The sequence below is a fragment of the Schistocerca serialis genome, chromosome 4 (genome assembly GCF_023864345.2).
Source record: "Schistocerca serialis cubense isolate TAMUIC-IGC-003099 chromosome 4, iqSchSeri2.2, whole genome shotgun sequence".
NCBI classification, from domain to species: domain Eukaryota; kingdom Metazoa; phylum Arthropoda; class Insecta; order Orthoptera; family Acrididae; genus Schistocerca; species Schistocerca serialis.
Genome location: NC_064641.1, coordinates 597,374,773 through 597,391,074, shown reverse-complemented (window position 1 = coordinate 597,391,074; position 16,302 = coordinate 597,374,773).

The window sequence follows — 16,302 nt, the reverse complement described above, 5'->3', positions numbered from 1 at the left end:
ATGATCGTAAGAATAAGTAAAGAAAGAACCCTAGTTTGTGATACACGTTGATTAATGAATTAACAAAATTGTATCGTTTACATTGAAGACTAGCCATTCGTAATGTTACATTAAAAACTATTTTTAATCAGAAGAAACTCGGAATTTCGCCTTTACGAGATTTTATTTTAAACAAAAACTTTGAAACAACCAATTTGATGACGTTACATGCGTATATGGTGCAATTAGCGACTTTAATACACGCAGCGCTATAGCACACTGGCAATGTTTTGGTCAGAGTGTCATGGCAGCGAGCCACGCCCCCATGGCTTCAAAACGTAGTACGGCTGGGATACGTAGCGCCATCTCCCCTTATTCTTACCTCCATGGTATAGCCGCTGCACTGCTTGCCCAGTCTATTAGTATCTATGGTCGAAGGTTTATAGAGAAAGTATGCTAGCAGCACAACATAATGCCCTCTCTGCGCGACGGCAATGGAAGCACTATTGACGACTTTGCTGCTAAAATAGAATTACCGAACACGGCCTTCAGAAATTCCTTTGCCAAAGTAAATATTCCTAGGATTCTAATCGGTAAAAGCCGACAAACGCAATAATTTAGAAGAAGATATCCTCGGATTAGTGAAGCAACGTCAATCCCCCAATAAACGCGAGTCTCACGGTCCACACTGTATATCAGTTACGTTCCTTTCAGAGGATTCTGATGCAATAGCTCCATACTTAACAATCATATATAAGTGGTCACTCGACAAAAGATTTTTACTTAAAGTCTGGAAAGTTTCCCAGGTCACACCATTATTCAAGAAAGGACACAGAAGTAATCCACTAAATTACAGGCCCATATTACAAATGTCGATATGCAGCACGATTTTGGAACATATTTTGTGTTAGAACTTATGAATTATCTCAAAGATAATTTATTTATAAAACATTGTTCTTCGAAACACATCAAGCTCTTTACTTACGCAAAGTGCTGAGTGCTATTGACAAGGGATTTCAAATTGATTCCATATTTCCAGAAGGCTTTTGACACTGGCCCTCACAACTATCTTGTAATCAAATTGTGTGTTTATGGAATATCATCTCAGTTATGCGACTGGATTCATGATTACCTGTCCGAGAGATCACAGTAGTAACTGACGGAACTTGTCAAGTAAAACAGAGGTGATTTTTGGCTCTGCCAAAGGTATTGTTATTGGCCCTCTGCTATTCCTTATCTGAATAAACGATTTAGGACAGGATCTGTGCAGCCATCTTAGGTCGTATGCAGATGATACTGTCATTTATTGTGTGGTAAAATTATGAAAAGATCAAAGCAAATTGCAAAAAGATATCTGGGATGAGGTGCACAGGGAAACGATGCTAATTTGAAATTTAATCTATTTCATGATACTTTTGTGAATATATTTGAAAACAGTTTCCCTAATAAAACAGTGAAATATAAGTGTAAGAAACCACGTAAAAAGCCATGGCTTACTAAAGGGATAAAAATATCTTGTAAACAGAAAAGGGAAATGTATCTTATAGCTAGGAGGAGTAATAATCCTGAAACAATGAAACATTATAAAAACTACTGCACTGTATTAAGAAAAGTTATTAAAAAGTCCAGAAGTATGTGCATTATGTCTGAGATTAGCACATCTGATAATAAAATTAAAACAATATGGAATATTGTGAAAAGGGAAACAGGACAACCGAGAGCACAAGAAGACAGTACTTCTATCAAACACAATGAAAAGTTTGCTAACAAGAAGTCAGAAGTAGAAAACAGTTTTAATAATCATTTCTTAAGTGTTGTAGAGAAAATAGGTTCCAGCTATTCATTAGAAAATGCAAGGCAGTATATGGAAGAGACAATACCTACGCAATTTGATAAAATTGAAATTCAACCCGCCTCTACTACTGAAATTAGGAAAATAATAAATTCACTCAAAAGTAAAAGCTCACATGGAATTGATGGCATTTCCAACAGAGTACTAAAAGCTTGTTCCCAACAAATAAGTAGGATTCTCAGCTCACGGAAACAGGGAATTTTTCCAGATAGACTGAAATATGCTATTGTGAAATCATTGCATAAAAAAGGGGATACATCTGATGCTAACACCTACCGCCCGATCCACTTCCAACAGCTTTATCCAAAATTATTGAAAAAGTAATGTATTCAAGAGTGCATCACAAATTTGTAAAAAATGAAGTACTAACAAAATGCCAATTTGGTTTTCAGAAAGGCTTTTCAACAGAAAATGCTATATATGCTTTCACTGATCAAATATTAAATGCAATGAATAACCGAACGTCAACCATTGGGATATTTTGTGATCTCTCAAAGGCTTTTGATTGTGTGAATCATGAAATTCTAGATAAGCTTAAGTATTGTGGTATGAGTGGAACAGTGCACAAATGGTTTAACTGGAAGAATCCAGAAGGTTGAAATTAACAGTACATATAGTCTACAAAAACCAGCCAAGTCCTCTAACTGGGGAGGTATCAAGAATGATGTCCCACATGGCTCAGTCTTGGGTCCCTTATTGTTCTTAATATATATTAACGACTTGCCACCTTATATTCATGAAGATGCAAAGTTAGTTCTTATTGCTGATGATACAAGTATAGTAATCACTCCCAAGAAGCAAGAATCAGCTAGGAAATTGCAAATAATGTCTTTCAGAAAATTATTAAGTGGTTCTCTGCAAATGGACTATCACTAAATTTTGAGAAGACACAGTTTATACAATTCTGTACAGTAAATGGCATAACACCACTGATAAATACAGACTATGAATGGAAGTCTGTTGCTAAGGTAGAATACTCAAAATTTCTGAGTGTGTGCATTGATGAGAAATTGAATTGGAAGAAACACATCGATGATCTGCTGAAATGGTTAGGTTCAGTTACTTATGCTATTGGAGTTATTGCAAATTTTGGTGATAAACATATCAATGAATTAGCCTACTATGCCTACTTTCATTCACTGCCTTCATATGGCATCATATTTTGGGGTAATCCGTCATTAAGAGAGAAAGTATTCATTGCACAACAGCATGTAATCAGAATAATAGCTGGAGCCCACCCAAAATCACCTTGCAGACATTTATTTAAGGAACTTGGGATATTCACAGTACCTTCGCAATACATATATTCACTTACGAAATTTGTCATTAATAACCCATCCCAATTAAAAAATAACAGCCAAGTGCATAGCTACAACACTAGAAGAAAGGATGATATTCACTATTCTGGATTAAATCTCACTTTGGCACAGAAAGGGATGAATTATGCTGACACAAAAATCTTCGGTCATTTGCCAAATAGTATTAAAAGTCTGACAGATAGCCAACCAACATTTAAAAGCAAATTAAAAGAATTTCTGAATGACAACTCCTTCTACTCAATAGATGAATTATTAATATGAAATAGTAACTGTAAAAAATAAAATAAATAAATAAATGAAAAATAAAAATTAATTATTTTGTGTAAATAAAACTTATGTTAAAGTGACACATTCCACATCATTACAAAATGTCGTATTCATAATGTATGGAACAAGGATTAGTGTGTGTGTGTGTGTGTGTGTGTGTGTGTGTGTGTGTGTGTGTGTGTGTGTGCGCGCACGAGAGTCATTCATATGAGTGCTAAATGGAATACGTTAAATTTTGGTTACATGATAAATCAATGAATTCGAAACGCCGTAAGTTCAACTAAATACCTATGAATTACAACTTTAATTAGAAAGAACACATGAAAAATGTTGTGGGGAAGGCGAACCAAGGACTGTATTTTATTGGTGGAATACACAGAAGAGGCAACAGATGTACTAAAGAGACTGCGTGTCCTACACTTGTCTAACCTCTTTTGTAATACTGCTGCATGGTGTGGTTTCCTTACCAGATAAGATTAATGCAGTACATCGAGAAAGTTCAGAAAAGGGCGGCATATTTTGTATTATTGAGAAATAAGGGAGAGAGTGTGGCAAAATTTCAGTCACCAACTTTCTGCTCCGAATGTGAAAGTATTTCAACCTACACATGGAGCAACGATCATCATAATAAAATAAGGGAAATCAGAGCTTGCACAGAAGGTGTTCATTTTTTCCGCACGTTCGAGAGTGGAGCAAATAGAGAACTATTATTTCAATGAGCCACTTAAGTGTGAACTGCACAGTATCCACGGTGATGTAGATTGAAATCTGCGAAGGCTAAAAATGTGTTTAATCTTGCCCAGTACCTCAAAAACAGTGCAAGCAAAGAGTATTTATTCAAGAATGTTTGGCACGGATGCATCAGTGGATTCACCTACAACCAGTTGGGACTATGAAACAGATAATGATGAAAATAGTGATGGATATAAAGACTGATGTTTTGATTATATTGTAAGCTATATGTCACATTTTTCATCCTCCTTTTTTTAATACATAATTGTTTAACTAAGTCTTAAGATTTACTTCAACTTGACAATAACATCTACTCACCATGTGGCGGCAGGAGAATACACATATAAAGAAAGGTTTTACATATGCAAGCTTTCAGATCCAGTAGCTCTTTCTTCTGGCAGAACGGTTGATGGGGAAGGAAGATGGGTAAAGGAAAATGACTGGAGAGATTTAGGAAAAAAGTTAAAATCTGGAGAGGTCACCCAGAAACCCGGATCAAGGAAGACTTACCGTTAGGGATGAGAAGGAAAGACTGATTATTGGGGACTGCACCTGACGAGATTTGAAAACTTGAGAGCTTAAAGGTGGAAGACAAGGTAATATGGAAGATTACTGTTATAACATCATGCAAGAGTTAATAATACTGATGAGCTAAGTGCACTGTATGTAACAGAGGCGGGAGGGGGATGGCAAAAAAAAGACAGGTAAGAAAATGAAAGATGTAATTATTGTGAAGAAATGCTGAGCAGAAGAAATAAACATAAATTAAAGCCAGGTGGGTGGTGAGAACAAAGGACATGTTGTGCTAGTTCCTACCTGCAGATGTCTGGTGTCAGGGGAAAGAATCCAGATAGTGCATGTGATGAAACAGACACCGCGGTCACAATTGTCTTGTTGCCATGTTGTAGAGCATGCTCTTTTGCCAGTTACAGGGCTGGTATAGTGGTGATAGGGGGATACACAGGGCAAGTTTTGCAATTGGGACAGTCACAGGGGTAAGAGCAATAGTGTAGGGAGACAGGTGCAGAAGAAGCATAGGGTCTGACAAGGATATTGTGGAGATTGGGAGGGGCAATGAAAAGCTATTCTAAGTGTGGTGGGCAAGATCTCAGACAGAATGGATCTCATTTCAGGGTATGATTTTACGAAATCATGGCCTTGTCGCGGTAGCTGATTAATAGATTTAAGACCAGGATAATACTTAGTGAGGCAAGTTGTGTGCTGCAAAGTTGTTTTTTGGACAGATCAGCAGCAGCAGGATTGGCTGAGGTGACCCCGGAAATCTGCTTTCGAACTAGGCTGTTGGGGTAATTACGTCCAGTGATGGATGAGGTGAGAATGGTGGTGTAGTGTTGTAAGAAGTCTGCATCTGAACAAATAATTTTGCCTTGAATGCCCAGGTTGTATGGGAGGAAATGTTTGACGTGTAAAAGAATGGCAACTGTCAGAATTTAAGTACTGTTGTTTGTTAGCACATTTAATATGGACAGAAGTATGTAGCTGGCCTCAAGTGAGGATGAGATTGAGATCAAGGGATTTGGAATAGGACCTTGTGAAATTTAACTGGGAGAAGGCATTTACAGACTTCAGGAATTTTAACTGGTCAGCCTCAACTGTGAGTCCACATGGCAAAGACGTCCCTTAGCAGTAACCTCTGTCTTGCCTATTACCCTGTCTTCCATGTTTAAGCTCTCTGGTTTTCAAACCTCATCCGGTGCAGTCTTTCCTTCTCACCCCGCCCTGTAATTCTCCACTGACCTAGGGTTATGGATGACTTTTCCAAGCTGTAACCCTTTTCCTAAATCTCTCCAGTCCTTTTCTTTCACTGCTCTTCCTTCCCCTTGAACCCTTCTGCAGGAACAAGCCATTGGCTCCGAAAGCTCGCATACATAAAACCTTTCTTTACATGTGTTCTCCTGCCAGCACTTGGCGAGTAGATTTTTCATCTATCTAATTACATTATAATGTCAAAAATTGATTATTTTTGTCATGACAATAACATCTGTAGCGTATATAACTAAAATATTGTTACGACATTTTTATTGAATTCCCACTCTACTAAACCATTGTCCTTCTTCACACCCAGAGTATATAATTTGGTATTACTCAGTTCTGATAACATTCCTGATGTCTAGAGGAGATTTAGATGAAACAAAAACAAATTAGCTTCTTATGTGAAAGAAGATATACAGTTTTTTTGTTTTCACAAAACTGTGATTTTCTGGCTAGTGGGGTTTCTGCAAATCACCTCAATTGTATTGCATCTTCCAATGAATTATTCTATGACTTCTCTCTTTTCTCAACTTTGTACTCAAAATCATAAATGACAAGCCTGGGAGGGAAACTGTGAAGACGAACGGAACAGCAGAACAGTCTTTGTTGTATGGGCAGTAAGTAATAAGCCCTTAATGGAAGAAATATAATTATTTTCTACACTAAGATATTATTTAACACATTGACTGCCATTCTGAAATTTGGATCATGCGCTGCTATGCCACATTGAAATCATGAATATTACTTCTGAAGCCAAATTGATTTTTTGCATCACATGTCTTCTTTTGAACATGTAGAATTAAGTTACTTGATAAAATGTTAATATATGACTGAACTGGACTGATAACAGGTGTGAGCCATATATGGCTAACGTAGCTCAACAACAACATTTTAACACAATTGTAATCTGTGGCCACATGTGACTCAAATTATTTAGAACCGCAATAGGCATAAAAAAATCGTTTTTCAAGAAACGATTCAAACACTTAGTTTATTTGATTGTATTAGCTACATACAAATATAATATTATTTACAATTTTTTTACTTGGTCTGACAATGTTCATGAATAAGGATCTTAGAATATTCTACTTTTTCAACACAGAATTGTGAATGTCACTAAAACACTCGTTGCACATAAAACTATCACATTTATTGGATTTAGTGCACACCCTCTTCACTTTCTTAGCAGCATCCTTTGGTTCTTCACAGGTGCTTATAACAGCCCGATCATCATCTTTGACTCCTCTGCTTTGGTCTCTCTACTGTCACAAGGCGATGGCTACTACGAGAAAGGAATTATTTGTATGCAAGACTTGGATCCTTTGTTTGCCAAGTTGTACAGCACTTGAGCATTTACAACAGATGTTCCAAAAAGGATTTAAAAAATGATCTTTCTGTACCATTTAACCATACGTCGAAGTGCCGTTAAGTATGAACTCATCTGATTGGTTACATCAATAAATGATTTGTCAGCATTGTAGTCCATGACTGCTTTGTGTTTCAAAACTTCCATGCCATTTTTATGTTTTACAGGCGCCATATCATCGTTATGTTTGGCAGAAATCATCAAAACATCCCGTTTATCTTTTCATTTGATCACAGAGATTTTTGTGTTGCTCTGTGAACACAGTGTTTGCCCTTTTTTCAGTTTTGCAGATATTACAGTTTGTGGGTTACCTTTTGAGTGCCAACAAGGTGGGTAGAGGTATTCATTAGTTCTATAGTCAATGATACACTACTGTACCAATTGTCACAATACAGGGTCCTCCCATTGTGCAACAAAGGATCAAGTAACTCCATAACTACTTTTCGTGGAACACAAACACCTGTAGTTGCTTCCTTAGCTGCATAGACTTTGAGGTTCCACGTATAGCCAGATGGAAGGCAAAGTTTGAAGACTATTACCCCATACCTATGCCTTTTGTTTGGTTCATATTGCCGAAATGACGGCCTCTAAACGGGATAATAGTCTCATCAATACAAATTTCCTCTCGAGGACAAATCATGTCCTTGAATTTTGGTACTATCAGGTCTAAGACAGGTTGGATTGTGGAGTCTATCCCTTCATGTCTGGTTATTAGAAGCATGAAATAATCTGAGGAGTATTTCAAACCAATTATGTGACATAATGGAGCTAACCTTGTTAGAGTAAAGCATCGACTTGCTCCAATAGGAAGCTCAATTTGCCATTTTTACCAAGCCCATCCACATTATAATACCACAGAAATGTTTCATCTCTGCTATACTTATTCCTTTGCATTCCGTTAGCCTGGAATTACGACTGAGTTGTTGAGAATCAATTTTTTGTTTTGCAAATTGATTTGTTTTAGCCACAGGAAACTCAAACACGTCATTATCAATGAAATGAAAATATGCTTCCTCTGGTGAACAACTGCTCAACATATCCAAAACATCATTTGATAAAGCAGGGGGAAAGCATGTAGGAAACATCTTTGGCTCCGAAGTAGCATCTGCCCACATTAGATCTGTGACATTTACTGCAAATTAAAATTTTTCTTTAAAATTCAAGTTCAAAGTTATCATACATCCACAGAACACTTCCCATGGCCTGTGTGGCAAAATTTCAAGCCAGAAATGGTTAGCACCAGTTAGGGTTGCTGACCGCACTCTCCGTGGGCAGTGACTGAGGCAACTAACGTGTGCGCCTTGGAGGATGTGAGCAGTGTGTGCTGCTCACTTTCAGCCTCCTGACCAACAACACATACCTTTCCCCCACTCTCATTTCCTATTCTGTGGACTTTGGCTTACCTCAGCTCAGCCATAATAGCTCCTGGCATGTACACTGCCCCGTGTAATATTCCCATCTGGTGTTTCACCGGTGGCATTTTCGGAATTATAGACATCATGTATAACACTCACATCCACATTATTTTGCAACAATGGATGTTTTAAATAATTATGGTCAGTAGAGCAGGAAGGGTCTTGTGGGCCTAGTGTATCTTGCGAAGAGCTAGACCTGATACGGAAAGTATTACCTGGATTAGACGTATTACAGATATTCAGTTCCTCAAAGTCACTCTCTTCATCATCACTTTCAATAAACTTCTGTTGCTTTGTACAGTCTCTAACACAACATTTATTATCAGGCTCGTAATCAGGGTTGCTGTCTGTGTTATCAATAATGTAACTTTCACAACGTGATAAGCTATCTTGCATAGCTGTTCAAGTTCTTCAAAAGTTTGTCTTCTTTTGGCCATAATAATAAACTATAAAACTAATTAAATACACAAACGTAAGCTCAATTAGCATACATGATCAGTCAGGAAAATTAACGAAAGACTACTATAGTTGAGTCATCATTAAATATATCTCTGATGGTTGCAGTTAGGAATCACCATGGCTACCAACTGCAAAAATATTGAGTGCTACGAATAAGAGAGTGTTCAGCAGAGCCACCACTTTTACACTCATAGTTGAAATGCATTATCTGTGAGCCATATGAGGCTCAGGAGACCTCTAAACACAATGCTGCATAGTGGAAGGTGGGTGCAAGAGTTGTGTTAGATGAAGTGCGCGAGGGGAGAAAGGAGCAGGAAGAAGCGACAAGGGTGAGTGGCTAACAGTTAGTAGGAAGCGGCAGCAGGTGCACAGGATAAGAATGTAGAAATGGTAAGTTTGTTCAGACCTCAAGCAGAGAGCATTGTGTGCAGTGTCCAGTGATGGGAAGGAGTAGGTTGGGGACAGGGTCGGGGGTATGGGACACAGGAAGAGGAATACTGCAAAGGAGGAGGAGATGAGTGCAGTGTGAGTTAACCCTTTACTGGGCAATGTTGCCCACAAGCAACATCAAAATTGCATATAATTTTTTTGCAACCTGTTTCAAATTTCGTCCTTGGATGAGTAAAGATGCTTCAACCAATGTTTAAACACTCTGATCCAGTGACGTTTTCTTCCTTTCAGTCAAATGTTTCTGAATACTGTGCATCTTAGGCAACAGCGAGCTAGGTTATGTGAACATCAGTTACCTGTAGCAGTTTCTTTTGATTTTATGACGCCGTTTTACATTTTGTGATGAAAAATGCTTATAAACAGACACAGGAAGTCTTGTAAATGACTTATTTCACTAATATGACAGCAATTTCTTACCTGAAGGTTATAAAAATGAAATGCGAAAAAAATGTTGCCAGTACGCAACAATGCCCCTATATTGAACTTTGTGAACATGTGTTCTAATACTGTTATGAATTTTACAGTGAATGGAAGACCCCGAAGGGAGTGATAGAATACTAGAAAAAAATTAATAATGAGGAGTAGTAGATAAGAGTGTCATATATTATCAGTGATGCAATATATGAGGTGGACCACAGGGCAGTGTACACGCCAGGAGCTATTGCGGCTGAGCTAAGATAAGTCAAAGACCACAGAATAGGAAATGAGAGTGGAGGAAAGGTATGTGTTGATGGTCACACACTACTCACATACCCCAGAACGCACACGTTAGTTGCCTCAGTCACAGCTCACGAGGTGTGCTGTCAGCATCCCTAACTGGTGCTAACCATTTCTGGCTTGAAATTCTGCCACATGGGCCATGGGAAGTGTTCCGTGGGTGTATGACAACTCTGAACTTGAATTTTAAAGCAAAATTTTAATTTACAGTAAATTATCAGTAAATCACTTCTGGTATGCTGTCCAAACAGGTGACAGCCTGCACAGAATACTCACTTACAGGATACTGGAGACAGAAGCAGAGACATTTTATAGAAGAAATAAAAACCCTGCATTATCTTACCACCAAAAGACTGTTGCCTCTGATTGTGATGGTGACTGTATAAAGCATATTTGCTATCTTTTTCTTCACATTGGGCTTAATAATTCATATGAAACAGTTACAAATCAGATTGAAAATCTGTCTTTCCGACAACGAGAAAACACTCTAGAAGCATGCTCATGTGGCAGTTTTTACTATACAAAGGACAGAAATTCTGGGATCATAATTGTACGGTGGGCAGACAAAAATGTGCGTCTGGCAAGCTCTTTCTGTGGTATTCATCCTCGTACAACCATAAAGAGACAGAATATGGAGGAGGAGAAAAAGACAGAAGTGCCTTGTCCCAACACTGAAAAGCAGTACAGCAAGCATGGGAGGGGGAGAGCTGTAGTGATTTGAGAATTTCTGTGTAAATTCTATAACCACTCAGCCTTCTACCGTCTCGAATACACAATATTCTGGATATGGGTGTGAGATGGTAGAATCCCACCTACTGCACGTCACATGTTTGTGTGTGTAGGTTTACAATCAGCTGCAGGAAGAAAGTAGATGCAGCAGATGAACAGCACCGACAAGTACCTGACAGGCAATCCATAGATGTTCTAGTGAGTGTGTAAGGAAGAGCAATGGAGTTTATATGCAGCTCTGTGCTTATTGGGTCACTGACCACTGTTATTAAAACAAAGACAGTTGAAAAAGAACTCTTGACGTAACCTTGCAATGGGCAAGACTTACTTTCTGATTTATATTAAGAAAAGTTATGGTATCAAAGCCAACTTTCTTTTAACTATAATTTAATTTGTTTCTGACATTCACCTGTATGAGGGACTTACCAGAAGTTATATATTTATGTTGAAAGTGCGAGTTTTATTGTGTATGAAAGTCAAATACATCATTAATTGACAAAAAGCAAAGTTTGTATGTGTGCTTATTTCATAAGTGGACAGAGTCTAAAAATTCCTGTACCTAGCGTTATTCGACGGAGAAGAAGTCGAGGCTTTCCAGCAGCCAGCTATCCAGTAAAGAAGAGTGGCTGTAAATTCCCAGTAAGTCACCTGATAAAGAAGTGGGAGGTGGTTTGGGGGAATAAACCGAAATAACCCAGATTCACACTCACACTTTAAGTCAGTAGCATTAGAGGGCGAAGGGAGGAGTGGACTTGGCAGGAATGGTTACTGGACTGTACAGGAGATCACTTAACTGAAAATGATGGTATCTTTATCTATTTGGATTCTCTTTAGATTCCTATGTTGTGAATGCATAGCACTTATATCACTGAGATATTACAGCAAAATCTCACTGAAACAGTTCAATGGGTGCACAGCAAATGGACTGATGTTTTCTGAGAAGAGGAAGCCTAGCAGGCCATCACAGGACACACAACCACTACAGAAGAAGGAGAATATGAGGAATATTAACAAGAAGATGCTTTTGTTCCAGTGAATGATTTACAGCATGGTTATAATTAAACTTTTGCTACTTGAGTCGGTGCAGGCAGAAAACTATTTACTTTATAGGAATGATGTTCAGACTGTGAGCTGTAGGGCTGTATTGTTTGTAGTGTGTGTCATGTCAGACGCCAGGAACGTATGGTGACATGAGATTGAGACACAAGCATTTGCAGAGTCAACATGGGCTTGGACAAGGCAAATAAGGCTTTACTTGTAAAGCTGTTTTATCAAAATAACAGCAATAGTGATGCCACTCTTCATGAATATCAGCATATAAAGGAGCACAGGGAGGTCCTTTTCCCTTACTGTAATAATAATAATTGATAATAATTAAATAAATAATCAATCAAAAGGAAATGTACTAAATGAAAAGCAAAATGAACCTAAATATCTCACAAGCACACATACATCACTTTCTTAGTCTCTATAACATAAATTATTTTTTGTCTGAAAATGCATTCAATATTATCAACTATGTAAAAAAATCACTTCACTCCTTAGTTAATACTGTTCCTTTTTTATTGTTTGAAGTGTAGCTCGGTAGACTCGTGGCATGCTGAAAAATGTTTAATTTGGGTTTCTATAAACTCAGGGAAATTACTAACTGTCTTCTCGCCTCGCGAGAAAATTCAGAATAGTTAATTTAATTTCGTGGGCATTGCGTTGGCAACATAAGAGAAAATGTAGCAGAGCAAAATCTTTAACATTTATAAATTGGGGATTGATGATCGTTACTATGAAATGAAAGCAGAAATGCCAAATTAAACAATTATTATTTAACAAAAGAAGATTTTTATACAGACATCTGACATCTCATACATTAATCTCACAGTTTTGAACAAAACCAAGAATTTTTTGTTGTATTCCGGCTAAATACGTGGAAATTACAATAATCTTAGCCCAACTCTGGAGCGAAAGAAAAAAGTATTCATAGTAAAGTCATATCAGTAATCGCAACTGGCGATAATAATGGCACAATTAAACAAATTCCCAACAGGAATACAATTTCAGTTCATTTGAACAAAATAAAAGAAAATAAGAGTCTGATAGTGTAAGATGCTGTCAGATAGGCGTGTGACTAAAGACGAAGAGAGAGAAAAGACGAGTGCGCATTCTTGTACAGAACAAAATACAGATGATAATATAATGCCGCTCTCATTATCCTGGGCATACATATTCACTGACTTGCAGCACAGTTCATTGACTAAGTGGTTAAATTATATCTTTAACTCTTGGTATTTTGATAGGAAATGAAAATAGTATGTTATTACGTCACGGGGCAGAGTACAATATTACACTGTGATGGAATAACAAAATTCAGAAGTTCAAAAATTAACTGGTGATTTTGCAAGTGCTACTGGGAGAAGCCGATGGCCAATTGCGTCACAAATAGTTAAAGAAGTGACCGTTTCGATGGCTGGGGATTCGGGACACAATGTGCAATATTCAGGCGGTGCACAGGTTGTTGAAGATGAGCATAGCCAGGGAGGTATCCAACATCCCACTTGAGATGTTTCAGGCAGCAGAAGAGCAAATTCCAGTGCGCATCCAGGCTGTTGTGGATGCAGAAGGTTGTCGCATTGAGCAATGTTTGTAACCTTGAACATAAACGTGGCATGCAATTACACACTACCCTCTCACCTGGAAACTGAAATGTGTTTCTTTCAATAGTTTATTCATTATTTCTCTTCAGCACGTCCTTACAAATGTTTCCTCAATGTTTATTGTCCTTCAATCACTCACTATTCATGGGCAGACACTCATGTAGTGAAATTTAATCGTAACCACCCCCTGCCCTCGCGGTTATTAGACTGTAAAATGTGGAACTGTACTTTGCTTTATTCCTCCATTAAGACTCACAAGGAGAGATCCCCCATGGTGGGATCAACTTTTTGAAACCATATGCTTAAGGTCAAAGGTGTCACACCCTGCAGCCATTCACTCCGGTGGGCCATCACCGAAAAAAAAAATCTGGAATTTCAAGTGATGCTTTAAAAATAGAACATTAAATATACTGATTGCTTAGCAAAGGTTTGTTGTTTAGAATCTTGTCAGATGCTTGACAGGCTTATTTTTATGCCATTAATTGGTTTAAGTGTATTTTTTTGTCTCTGTTCATTTGTCATGTCATTTTAATCATCGTGTTTACGATTTCAATTACTCTCATTTTTTTCTCCATATTACTCTGTTTCCACTTGTAATCTTTGTGCATGTGAATTAATTATTTTTATTTACCTACTACAATATTTAAACATTTGAAATGACAATCTGTCAGTTAAAAAGCAAAAGATGAAATAATCTTTATACTGACTGTGCAATGGTGCCAAAAATGCATTTTTCATTACAAGAGGTAATTTTTTGTATGGTAATTGTTATACAAACATAAAAAAAATTATTACTGCACTATCTACAAAATAATACAGAAGAAGATTTAAATGAAGGTAGGAATTATAAATAAAATGAAATTCCTCTTCCTTATGAAAAGGAACCAAAAAGATCAAAATCATCTGTCTTGCATTTGCAGGTGATTTTGCTATACTTTCCGAAAATGTGGCGTCTGCTATAACACAAATAAATCTCCTGGAAGAAACAGCCAGCAGAACTGGTTTAAGAATTTTTGCAGAAGAAACAATATTTGTAACAAATGTTAAGGATGCTCCAAAATTTCTGAAAACGACATTGGCCAAATAGAAAGGGTCAGAAAATTCAAACATCTAGAAGAGATGATCCAAGAAAATGCATTGGAAAAATCTGCAATAGGCAGAAGGTTGCATAAAATAGAGAGAGCATATGGTATCACCAAACACCTACACAGTAAAAAGTGTCTATACAAAAATGCAAAAATAAGGCATTACAACACAGTTGTGAAGCCAGAATGTCTATATGTAAGCTAATGCCTGGCATTAAACTATAATTTAGTTGTAAATTACGAAGTAATGCTGAAACATGTCGAAATATAGAAAACATTTCAAATGTAATGAGAAAAAGACGACTCATGTTTCTTGGACATCTATTTCGAATGCAAGACAGTAGATTAACTAATAAGATTTTCAAATATTTGTGGGATAAGAAGTCCACCACAAGCTGGGTCAATGAAGCTAAAAAGGACTTAGAAAGAAACAATACAAAAGATAGAAGATATAAACAACAGCGAAGCCTTTCGGGAAAAAGTACTGAAAATGGAAGGATTCCAAGGCTGCGTAGCTAAAAAGACTGGTTCAAAAGTCTGAAAACAGAAAGAAGAAACATAGTGAACAGATGAAGGCATACAGGAAGAAAAAATACTAAAGAATGAGGAATTGAAATTGGAATGTGGTCATCAGATGGCCTATTTGCAGTAAAAAAATTCCAGTGAAGTGAGTAGTAGTGTAAAGAAAGCAATAACATGGACAAAAATATATGGCAGTAAAATGGAAGAATTATATCAAAGTTAATACACAACTGAAATCACATGAAGAAAGATTCCAAGTGGAAAAATGATAGAAAAAATGAAAACAAATGAAAAAGTTAATGGAAATTAAAAGAAATACATTTAAACCAACTGACTGAATAAAAATATGATCAAAGTAATTTTGATAAATATTTAAAAATAAGAAATTTCAAAGCATCTGATGAGATTGCATTTGAGGACTGCACCTTAACCACTATGCTACACCACCAGTTTGTTTAACATTTCTATTTTTAAAGCTGCAGAGCATCCTGTGAATTTTTTTTTTGTCATTTACTTGCAAACCAGGGACCACCAGGGTGAACATTGGCAAGGTGTGATACCTTGGACCTTAACCTACACAACCGTATAGATGGTTTCAAAAAGTTGATCCCACCACTTGGGCCCTCTCCTTGTCAACATGATGGCTCATTCCGCAAGTGTCTGAGCCTGTTATGGAACCATGATGCTAGTGCATGTTCATATTCCCAAGTTTTCCATGAGGTCTTTATTGAAAAGTTTTTGAGTATCTTGAGAAAGGCACTTTTACTCCCCATCCCTAATAACACATACACCATTATGTATGTCATGGATGAATGCTGCCAACTCCACCACTTAGCCCTTTTAATACCTGTATCATTCTTCCTGTTGCTGGTATAGCCTTTAAACCCATGGATGTACAGAGTTTTGAAATGCATCTCTTGTACACAAATGCCCAATGACCTCTCCTTTTTTAAAGCCTTACTTCCTCCACTTATGTTCCTAATCTGTTT